At 30.8% G+C, this 12,675-nt stretch overlaps 1 pseudogene; it reads left to right on the top strand.

Moving 5' to 3' along the window:
* LOC110263705 overlaps window positions 1-4,772 on the top strand; it is a 6,750-nt pseudogene extending 1,978 nt beyond the window's left edge.

The raw sequence follows: 12,675 nt of genomic DNA, 5'->3' as shown, positions 1-12,675 counted from the left end.
TACACTGCTCTATTATGCATTGGTATGCTATTTCCGCTACGGCGCTACCTATGTCATTAATCGACACGTAATTTTTACATGTGTTGAAAGAATCTCTCTTTTACACAGTAGTAGAACCCAACAAATATTTAACTAAAAGACTATCTTTACACATGGTGTTGTAAACATAATCATGATACAAATAATATAATCAGGGATGGATATAAGAGGGAGCGAGTGGAGGCTCAGCCCCAACTTCTTTAAAAAAATTAATAGTAATAAGTTATTATATATAATTTAATTTTAAAAAATTATTTAGTATTTAGTTTAGTATAAATAAAAATTCAGTCCAATTTAAATATTAATGATTTTTAATATCTAAAAAGTAAGTAATAATATTAAAAAAATATAAAAAAGATATTATTATTAATATTTTTTAATTAAATAAAATTTTTTAAATTTCATAAAGTGAATTCTTTTTCTTTTTGTGACCGTCTTTTTTGATTTATTGGTATTAATTCTCTTTGTTTCAACTGCTACAACTAAGAGATCTTTTTCAACTATGAATATTGTGAAAAATAACTCAAAAATAAAATGAAAGATGAATTTCTTGCTAATTGTCTTTTAATTATATTGAAAAAAATTGTTAAAAATTTTGACACAAATTCTATTATCGATAAATTTTATGATACAAAAAATCGACCACTTCGTTAGTGAAAAGTACACAGGTATATTTTGTATTTTAAAATATATTCTCTATCAGTATATTTTTATAATACATCTTATATTATATAATTTTTTACATAATTTTTAATATTATATGTATTATTGACCATCCATGATAATATTTTTGCATCCGTCCCTGAATATAATATCTATCATATTTTACTCCTCTTTATACTTTGGATTTCAGGATGTGCTATGGTTGAGAAAATGTTAAAAAAATATAAAAAAAAATGAAGGGCTAAAAGAATATATTAAAGAATATAATTGAAGGAGAAGCTTACGCGTGGAAGTTATGCATAAAATATATTTAGTAATTATTAATTACTAGGGTTGGAAGTGAATGTAGCTAGTGAGCTTGACTCACAAAAATTGAACTTGACTTACGGTTCGATTCATTAATAATCGAGTTTATTGTTTAAATTCAAGCTCAACTCATCGAAAACTTACGAACTGATTCAAATAACAGAAATATAATCTATAGTTTTATATTAATAAATTATAACTTATTTATACTAAAAATATTTAAAAAAATTAATTTTACATATTAAAAACATAAATGAGTAAACGACATCAATTAATTATATTTTCTATTGACTAGAAAATAGGAATTAGGATTAAAACTTGACAAGGATTCACATTGGGAAAAAACAAATTTTTTTTCTATTGACTAACGTACAAAACAAAACATATATGTAAAATTATATATTACTGTTTTATATGTGTATATATAATATTAAAACTATAGATTAAATACATATAAAATATGTGCATTAATAATTATATATATATATATATAATCGAGTCAATTCACAAGCTAATGAGCTAAGATTATCAAAGCTCAAACTCGACTTATTTAATTTATGAGCTCAATTTCAAACTTAAGTTCGACTCACAAGCTCAGCTTATCGAACTATTAATGAGTCGAACTCGAGTTGGCTCATGAGTTGGCTTGACTCACTTCCAGCTCTACTAATTACCAATGAATTTATTGATGCATGAAAATATAAAAGTAATTGCAATGAAAATGAAAGAAAAATTAAAACTCAACATAATTAATAATTGAATATTCCACTGATGTTATAAATATATTTATTGTGCATGTCCTAGTGAGGCGTTGTGCCCTTGGCTAAGAGTTGGATCCTTGGCTATAAATAGCTCCTCTCATATTCTCCGATATACACAATCAATAATAGAATCACCTATTTTTCTTCCTATTTTTTCTTACTACTCACTTTATTCTTCTTCTCTCTTCTTAAACATCCACTACAACAAACACGGATGATAGCGGCAGCTAATTAGCGGTTGTTTATCAAGTCACAGCAAATTGGCAAGATAGCGGCCAATAGGGTACCGGTTTGGGATCTGCTACAAAAAGAACCAAGATAGCCGCGGTTAGCTTTCCAATGGCTGCAAATCAAACCAAGAAGAGAGCCAGCTCTAAGTGCCCCGTCACTCACTGAAGTCCAAAGCTTTGAAGTCTGAATCACTCCCCCTTTTCCAGCCATAGCTTCTCTTCGACCACCCAGCACCACCATCAATCATCACCCCCTGCGTTTTCGTCAGAACCACAGAACCACCTTCTTCTTCTTCTTCTTCTTCTTCTTCTTCTTCTTCTTCGCTGAACAACCACTGCGAAAACCCTTTCTCTCTTTCTCTTCCCCTGTTTCCTGCCTTCTCTGTCTCACTGCAGGCTACCATCCAACACCGCCGCGACCATATTCTTCCCCTCCTTACAACCTCGCACTGTGGGCCTGTGGCTTTCTAGCTCGCCCATGCCTCTCTCATTCCCAGTCGCAGAATCAGAACAGAGCCACTCTAGTGTTAATTCGACTCAGGTTCTCAGATCACCTTTTCTTCTCTATTTTAGTTAATTTAGGATTAATTATATGTTGATTCTTGTGTTAATTTGATTTGCTTAGAATTATTTGCTGCTGTTAGTTGAGTTTAGGTTAGAATTAGGATTTTCTTATTAGAATTAGTATTGGTTTATACATAGTTAAACATGCTGTTAAGAGCTTCTTGAGTTTGAATTTTAATTTGTTTGGATTGATTGACTGATGCTTTGCTGAGTAACTGCCAAATGCTGCTGACTTTTTATGTCATTGCTGCTGAATTTTGAATTGGTGTTGCAAAGAATGCTTGTTAGTGTTATTTTGTGTTGTTTATGCTTTTGCATGCCAAGTGTTCGACAATATGCCAAGTGTTTTGAATATGTTTTAAAGTTCTATGCATATATGATCTATGATAAGGACACTATGGATGGCAATGTTTGATTCATTTAGTGCACCCAACCTAATGAGATATGGCTGGGTTGTTGTTGTATTGTTCTAGTTAGAGAAAATTTTATTTCTTGCAATATCATGTCACAGTTAGTGATATTTTGTGCCAAAGATTTTGCATTACTTGATAAAAGCAATGCTCTGTGTGATTTCACCATAAAATATATAGGTGCTACCATGCTAGACATGAGTAAGTGAGACATCTACTTTAAAGTATCTTCTGCTTTTTTGGGCTTAAAATGGGGAGAATTATGAGCTGAGTGTGTTTTCATAGTCATGTCAATCTGGAATTAATCATATTTGTTTTTCTTTCTTTTCCAGATTCCTCACCGGCCTATTATCATTACCATATTTCGACAACATCGGGTTATCTGTTTTGTCTTGTCTGCCATATTTTCTCTCCATCTCCTCCTACATTGTGCGTGGTTCAAATCTACTATAGTTATATAGGTTCCTGCCTCTATCACCTCCAGCCTTCAACGGTGTACACCCATCGCAGGTTCAGATCTGTTGGTGCATCCTTTCTCCTGCTTTACTCATTCACTTCTGGTTTGTTCTTTTTGGTTTGATTTGTTCTGAATTTTCTTTCTATGAACTTTGAAATTGATTTTGCTTGTTTTTTGTATCCATTAATTGCTTTGCTTCATCGATGAAAGAAAAAAAAAAAGATCAATAGGGACCAACTGTAGGTGCAACATTTTTCAGAGAACTGTTATCATTACCATAAGCTACATTGAAGTTTGACATATGGGATACAGCAGGACAAGAAAGAAACCATAGTTTGGCTCCTATATACTACTGTGGTGTAGCAGCAATAATTGTTATTTATGATATCTCAAGCATTGTAAGAATTTCAGTTTAGTTAATTTTAAAAGAATCCAACAATTCTAGCCTTAGTTTCTCACTAAAATTCATGAAAACTTTTCTAATATATATCTTACCTTTTTTGTTTTGTTTTTAGTCCCAGGATACATTTGTTAAAGCAAAAAAATGGGTTGAAGAATTGCAAGTACATGGTAATGCCTTAGAATACTGGAAATGACAATTACTACAACAACCTCAATGTTCTTTTTTAACCCCTAGAACTCATTATTGAAACTCATGCTTGTGTCATGAGAAACTTTAACTTTAATTCAAAACCAGCCACTTATAAATCATTCACTATCCAAATTTATAATATTTACTCAACTTGATCTGTTGTTCCCTTTGAAAACTTCCCATTTTGTTCTTTTCCGTTGTTCTATTTGTACTAACAAAAGCAAGTTCAGATTCAAATGCTTATGCTTGTCTCAGTCTCACTATAATAAAACTTTAACACTATCTATAGGAAGCCATAAGTTGGTAATGGCATTGGTGGCAAACAAATTGGATTTGGAGCCAAATAGAGAGGTTGAAGTTGAGGTATTGTTTACTCACTTTAGAGGATCCAAACCCACGATTTTGACTGCATCATATTGTTTTTGTTTCCACTTAAATGAATTAAAACTATTGTAGGAAGGGGAGCAATTTGCTCATGAGAGTGAAATGTTCTACATTGAAACATCTACAAAGACGGGTGATCAGAGAACATCAATGAGCTTTTCTATGAAATAGGTAAATAATGATGAAAATCATCTTCATTTTCATCTGATAGTGAGCTCAAAACTTGTGTTTATATAACTGGCTAGAGATATAAGTATGTGCTGCCTAGCTGCGCAAGCAACGATTAGGAGAGTTAGTTCATAATATGTCCCCCTTTGGTTATTAGCCTTTCACGTTTTATCTTAATTCTTGCTGCATTAGTGTACATGTTCTGTACAACAAAGACCATGGTCTAGAAACAAAATATATTATTTGGGCTAATCTCCTTTACCATATTTTTATTATTAGAGAAATACTATGTTAGTTTAGCAAGAGATACTTTCTTCAAAACTACTTTCGAATCTTTGATACACTATGCCTTAACTGCTTGCTCTACCCATGTATCTTAACAGTATTGCCATCTTCATTTGAACTTTCTATTTGACCAATTTCCTTATTATTTTTAGAAATCTTCCATCGAAATTCTTCTCTGTCAGGTTACAGAGACTTATAATTATCACAAGTGAAATTGAAGAAAATAAAATAATTATAAATGACTAAAAGCTTATCTCTGATGTAAGATGTGTTCTGTGACCCTTTTATGTGTAGCCTTGTAGTTGTCACGTTAGTGTACAAAAGTTGAAGTCTATTTTCTTCATGTTACCCTTTGTCTTATATATTTATCCTTTTGTTTGTACTATAATACATCCTGGAGACTCTAAGATTTGCAATAATCTGAATCTCTCTTATATGATATTGCAAACACCATGCACAATGCCTTGTAGTTTAGAGGGGGCTACTTGCTATATTTACGTTAACATTTCTTGTTTGAAGATATCATATTTATTGCTTATTGTTTTATATTTTTATTACTACAGGTTGCTATATTTATGTTACATTTCCTGTTTGAAGATATCATATTTATTGCTTATTGTTTTATATTTTATTACTACAGGTGATGTTCTTCTGCTAAGAAACAACATAAATTTGAGTTAAGATATTTCTGAAATCTCACAGGAGAAATTATTGTCATTGGTTGCAGAGCAATTAATTGCTACTTGCTAGATTAATCAAGTTGTTAGTGTATTATCTAATTTGGTTCTTTAATAGGGTCATTACTAAATTTGTTATTACTTGTGATATTTTAGCTATTTTTAGCTTGCTTTTATTTTTGTGTTTGTCTAGATGTAGAAGTAATATAATTGAGTAGCTTTATGAAACCAATTTTTTTTTAATATAAATGTAAAAATTGTGGGGGTTATAAACCTCTGCAATATACATTTTTTTAAACTACTTTCAAAATTGCAGCGGTTTACAAACTGCTGCAATTTTTTTAAAACCTGTTAGCCAAATTGTGGCGGTTTTAAACCGCCGCAAATAATCTAATCTTGTTTTGCGGCAGTTGTGCCAAGGTTCATTAGAACCGCCGCAAAATCATATTACCACCCCCTAATAGGCGACGTTTAACGAACCGCTGGAATTCCGTTTCGCGGCGGTTTAAAACCGCAGCAAATCCTTATATGAACTGCCGCAATTTCCTGCTTCCTCCGTAGTGATCATTGTCAATTTTTTTTTTATATACATTCACATTTTTTTCTTATATATATATATACCACACATAAATAACTATTTTATTATTTTTTTAATTCATAAATGCGTTTATCATTTTTTTATGTGTGTTTTTTTCCTTTGTTTGAATCCATATATGCACATGCTTTTGTTTTAAATTCATATAAATTCATATATGCATATCAAGTAGTATCATGTACGTAACGCTATTTTTTTTTTCTTTCCTCAAATTTTTACACCATTTTTTTCTTTCTTTTATGATGTTTTTCATTTTTTTAGTTTGTTATATTATTATTCTTATTTGATTTATTTATATTATTTATTTTTTTTATGTATGACATTTTATTTAATATTAATATCATTCCCTGAAGTGAATGGTAATTAATCATATACAAAATTATTTTCCAAAGTGAATAATAATTAATTATAAACATAATCATTCCTCAAAGTAAATGATAAACATAATTATTTCTTTAAGTGAAGATATAGCACTTGTAGTGTTAGTATCACAATTTTATTTACATTCTCAGCAACGAATGTATAAATTTAATAATTTATTTAAATTATTTTTACTATCTTAAAAGGAATAATATATTTTATCAATTTCCTGAAGCAAATTTATTTATTTATTTATTTATCATTTTACTTATCTTTCTTTCTTTTTATATGTATTATTAACTTATTATTCTTAATTAGATCTTCTTTTTTTATATATGTATTATTAACATTATTATTCTTAATTATTTACTTGTTTTTATTTATTTTTAATAGAACTATCATATCAAATTTGCAAAATCTTGAATTTGTCGCTCTTGATTTAACCGAAAAAATTATTTAGAATGGGCGCTTGATGCTGAAACCCAATTGGTATCCAAAAAGTTTGGAAATAACATAAAGAAAGAAGTACAATCGTCAAGCGAAGATAAGGTTAAGGCACTGATTTTTCTGCGTCATCATTTTCATGAGGGGTTGAAAGTAGAATACTTGACTGTTAAAGACCCACAAGAACTATGGACAAATTTGAAAGAGAGATATGAACACCAAAAGACTGTACTGTTGCCTAAAGTTCGTTATGAGTTGATATACTTAAGGCTGCAAGATTTCAAAACAATCTGTAAATACAATTCTGCACATTTCAAAATAAGTTTTCAACTGAAATTGTGTGACCAAAATGTCATAGATGAGGACTTAATGAAAAAAACTTATTCCACATTCCACGCTTTCAATGTACTATTGCAACAACAGTACCGTGAAAAGGATTTCAAAAGGTATTCTGATCATATAGGTTGTCTCCTATTGGTAGAACAAAATAATGAATTATTAATGAAGAACCATGAAGTCCGTCCTACGGACTCAACTACTTTTTCTGAAGTGAATACGGCATTTCGTGAACATAAAAGAAATCACGATCAAAATATTGGTCGAAACCGTGGCCGTGGCCGTGGACGTGGACGTGAACGTGGACATGGGCATGGCAAATGGAACAATAGGGTTCCTACCCATAATAAAAAATGGAATAAACATGAAAAGCGTGCTCCGAGCAACAATTCAGAAAATGTGAAAAATTTTGTGCTATCGACGCGTATTAAAAGATTATTGGTCACGTACATGTCGTATCCCTAAGTATTTTGCCAAGCTATATCCAAACTCCATCAAGAGGGAAGGACAAAAACAAGGGACCAATTTGACTATTCAAAGAGATGAAGTTGAAGCAACAGTATTGAAACAAATCTAAAATCTACCGATGATATCTATGCAGACCTTGATGACTTTCTTAACCTTTGATTTTGGTGGCCCAAGCAATGATATTTTTTTTAATGCTGCAATTTTCTTTTAGGAGAACATTAATCAAGAAATCTTTGATTTTATATCATTTTTAGCTAGTTTTTTATTTCCTTTCTCTCTTTGATTGTAATTTCAAGTTTTCTTTTAAATTTATTTTGAATTTTTTTATTAATGGTAATTTTTATTTTTCGTAATGAAGATATGGATATTTATCACGTTTCGCTCAAATTCAACAATGAAAAAGTATGTCTCATTGACAGTGTTTCAACATATACAATACTTAAAAACAAAAAATATTTTGTCTCTCTTGTTACAAAGGAAGCAAATGTAAGTATAATTATTGATAGTAAAAAAATGATTGAAGGCTCCGGAAGAGTTATTATAGTATTACCTAAAGGAACTAAGTTTTTCATAAATAATGCATTACTATCAAGTAAGTCTCATAGAAACTTGTTATGTTTTAAAGATATCCGCCAAAATAGATACCATGTAGAAACTGCAAATGAAGAAAATAACGAATATCTTTATATTACAACTATGAGATTAGGAGAAAAATGTGTGTTAGAGAAACTATCTGCTCTTTCTTCAGGTTTGCACTATACCACTATTAGCAATGTGAAATCACATGTCATAATAAACCAGAAGTTTACAAATACAAATATATTTACAATTTGACATGACCGGTTAGGACATTCGGGTTCAATTATGATGAGAAGAATCATCGAGAATTTATTTGTTTATCTTCTAAAAGAACATAAAATCCTCTAATTTAATGAATTCTCATGTGCTGCATGTTCTCAAGAAAAAGTTAATTACAAGACCATCTCAAGAAAAAATTGGGATCGAATCACCATCTTTTCTAGAATGTATTCATGGTGATATATGTGGGCCCATTCACCCACCATGTGGACCATTTAAATATTTCATGGTTTTAATCAATGCATCTTCACGATGGTCTCACGTTTGTTTACTATCAACTTGCAACATGACATTTGCGAGATTGTTAGCTCAAATAATTAAATTAAAAACTTATTTTTCAGACTATGTTATAAAGGCAATACGCTTTGATAATGCTGGTGAATTTAGATCACAATCATTTAATGATTATTGTATGTCAACTGGAATTACTATAGAAGAGTTTGTTGCTCATGTACACACTCAAAATGGTCTAGCAGAATCATTGATTAAACACCTTCAATTAATAGCTAGATCATTACTTATGAGAACTAAACTGCCCATTTCAGCATGAGGGAATGCTGTTATTCATGCTGCAGCACTTATATGCTTAAGACCAATAAATTATCTAAAATTCTTCCCTTTACAACTGGTTTGCGGTCAGGAGCCAAATATTTCTCATCTTAGGATATTTAGATGTGCGGTTTATGTCCCAATTACTCCACCACAACGCACAAAGATGGGACCCCAAAGAAGAGTTGGGATATATGTTGGTTATGAATCTCCGTCAATTATAAAATATCTTGAACCCACGACGAGTGATTTATTTAAGGCAAAATTTTCTGATTGCCACTTTGATTTTCAAAAATTAGGGGGAACAAATAATTAGTTGAAAAAAAATTACTTGAAATACATTGTCGTTATTACATTTAGATCCTCGCACTAGACAATATGAACTAGAAGTACAAAGGTTAATTCATATGTAAAATATTGCAAACCAACTGCCAGACGCATTTATTGACCTAAAAAGAGTAACAAAATCTCACATTCCAGCTGCAAATGCACCAATAAGAACAAGTATTTTGGAAGGTCAAATTGTTAGTGCAAACGAAGGCAATTCACGCCTAAAGCGTGGAAGACCAATCGGTTCTAAGAATAAAAATTCCGAAAAAGAAGAGAGATAATCAATCATAATGGTCACAATATAAAGGCAAATACTTAAAGGGGATCCCAAGACATAACTATTGATAAGACCTCTGAAGAGATTCAGGTACCTAAAAATGAAGAGATCTCGATAAGTTATGTCACTACCAGAAAAATATGGGACCGAAAGAATACCGTCGTCGACAACATTTTTGCTTATAATATTGCTATAGAAATAGTAAAGCAAGATAAGGATCATGAACCAAAATCTGTCAAAGAATGCAGACAGAGAGATGATTGGCCAAAATGAAAAGACGCAATTCACACTGAATTAACTTCACTTAGAAAACATAAAGTTTTTAGTCCTGTAGTCAAAACTCCTGAAGGTATAGAACCAGTAGGATACAAGTGGGTTTTCGTACGCAAACGAAATGAGAAAAATGAAATAAAAAGATATAAAGTACGACTAGTAGCACAAGGGTTCTCACAAAAACCTAGTATTGACTATGTGGAAACATATTCTCTAGTGGTGGATTCAATAATATTAAGATATCTTATTAGTCTCGCTGTGCATGAAAAGTTTGACATGCGTCTAATGGATGTTGTTATAGCCTATTTATACGGCTTAATTGATAAAGAAATTTATATAAAAGTTCCTGAAGGACTCAAAGTGCCTGAAGCATACAATAATTCTCCGAAAATTTGTTCAAAATAAAACTTCAAAAATCCTTGTATGGATTAAAATAATCTGGGCTTATGTTGTACAAACATTTCAGTGAGTACTTATTGAAAGATGGATACAAAAATGACCGTATATGCCCATGTGTGTTCATAAAAAGATCTAAATCCAAATTTTTTATTATTGCAGTATATGTTGATAATTAAACATCATTGGATTACCTGAAGAGATTCCGAAAACTGTGAATTATTTAAAAAGAGAATTTGAGATGAAAGATCTTGGTAAAATAAAATTTTGTCTTGGTTTACAAATTGAACACTTGAAGGACGGTATATTTATCCATCAGTCAACTTATACTGAGAAACTTTTGAAAAAAATTTATATGGACAAGGCATACCTATTGAGTACTCCAATGATGGTGAGTGAGATCACTAGATGTGGATAAAGATCCATTTCGACCATGTGAAAATAGTGAGGAGCCCCTTGATCCTGAAGTACCTTATCTTAGTACTGTTGGCGCACTAATGTATCTCGCTAACAATACAAGACCAGATATATCTTTTTTAATAAATTTGTTATCGAAATTTAGCTCATGTCTAATAGAAGACATTGGAATGGTGTTAAACATATATTAAGATACCTTCAAGGATCTGTTGATAAGGGTTTATTTTACTCCAATGAATCAACGTTTCAATTAGTTGGATATGTTTTCTTTCTGATCCACATAAAGGCAGATCACAAACAGGTTATCTATTCATATGTGGAAGTATAGCTATATCTTGGAGCTCAACAAAGCAAACTATAGCTGCAACATCCTCAAATCATGCAGAAATATTAGCAATTCATGAAGTAACTCGAAAATGTGTTTGACTTAGGTCAATCGCCCAACATATCTAAGATATGTGTGGCTTACCTATGAAGAAAATGTCAATAGTCATACACGAAGATATAACTCTGCTTACATACATCAGCTAAAAGAGGGATACATTAAAGGAGATAGAACAAAGCACATTTCATCGAAACTCTTCTACTCTCATGATTTTCACCAAAGTGTTGATATAGACGTTCAACAAATCCGTTCCAATGATAATTTAACAGATATGTTCACTAAAGCTCTACTTACTTTAACATTTGAGAAGCTAGTACACAAGATTAGAATGCGCTGATTAAGAGATATCAAATGATGTAATTATTAGGGGGAGTAATACGGGATGTACTATTTTTTTTAACCATGATTTTTATCCCACTTTGGATTTTTCCTTATAAGATTTTTAACGAGACAGCTACCTAATGTTTTGTAAGACAGTGTACTCTTTTTTCTTCACTATATTTTTTTAGTAAGATTTTTAATAAGGCACTAGTCTACTACTACTAAGGACATCCAAACAAAAATGTTATAAATATATTTATTGTGGATGCCCTAACGAGACGTTGGGCCCTTGATTAAGAGTTGGATCCTTGGATAAGAGTTAGATCTTTGGTCATAAATAACCATTCTCATATTCTTTTGATGTACACAATCAATAATAGAATCATCTATTTTTCTCTTTATTCTCTCTCCTCTTTTCCTAAAATCCTAATTCTTATTTTCATAACAACTGACTATATCTCAAAAATAAAAAAAAATCAATATTATTCCAATCCAAAACAAATTTAAAAAAATAATTTAATAAATTAACAATCAATTATATTTTTAAATGTATTTTGAGCATTAATTTTTTTATGTGTTCTTTTCAATTATACAAATTTTATTTCCTAAAACACTCTTCCTTACGAATTTTATATCCAAATACAACTTACTAAAATTGAAATCAGATAATTTCATACTTTATTGTCTACAAAATACTGTTTAACTTCCGAATTCAAAACCTAGCAATGTGCAGCCCTTTTTTATTTGAATATTTGTTTCTCTCTTTTATTACTATATACTCAAACTTAATAGTTAATACGCTATCTATTTTGAAATGCTCTCAACATATGTGCGATAGTTAGCATGAAATTTAGTTGACCATATACATAAGTAATGATTCAGAAGATTTTTTTAGAATGAATATGTAGAAGATGTGTCAAGATGTAATCGACCAAAGCTGCAATTTGAAAGATGTCAGCATCAAGCATTTTGGCAGCCATAAGTTGTGAGTTTCGACATTATGTATTAAAAAATGGTAGAAGTTTTTTTAATTTGAAATAAGGAATGTATAGATGAAAATGAGGTAGGAGAAGATGAGTTGTTTTGTTAACTTGTTATTATGGCAGATTGATTGCAAAGTGAAAGAGATG

This window comes from Arachis ipaensis, chromosome B06, assembly GCF_000816755.2.
Source record: "Arachis ipaensis cultivar K30076 chromosome B06, Araip1.1, whole genome shotgun sequence".
Taxonomy (NCBI): Eukaryota; Viridiplantae; Streptophyta; class Magnoliopsida; order Fabales; family Fabaceae; genus Arachis; species Arachis ipaensis.
Note: the sequence above shows the minus strand (reverse complement) of the source record. Positions and strands in the feature narration are given on the sequence as shown.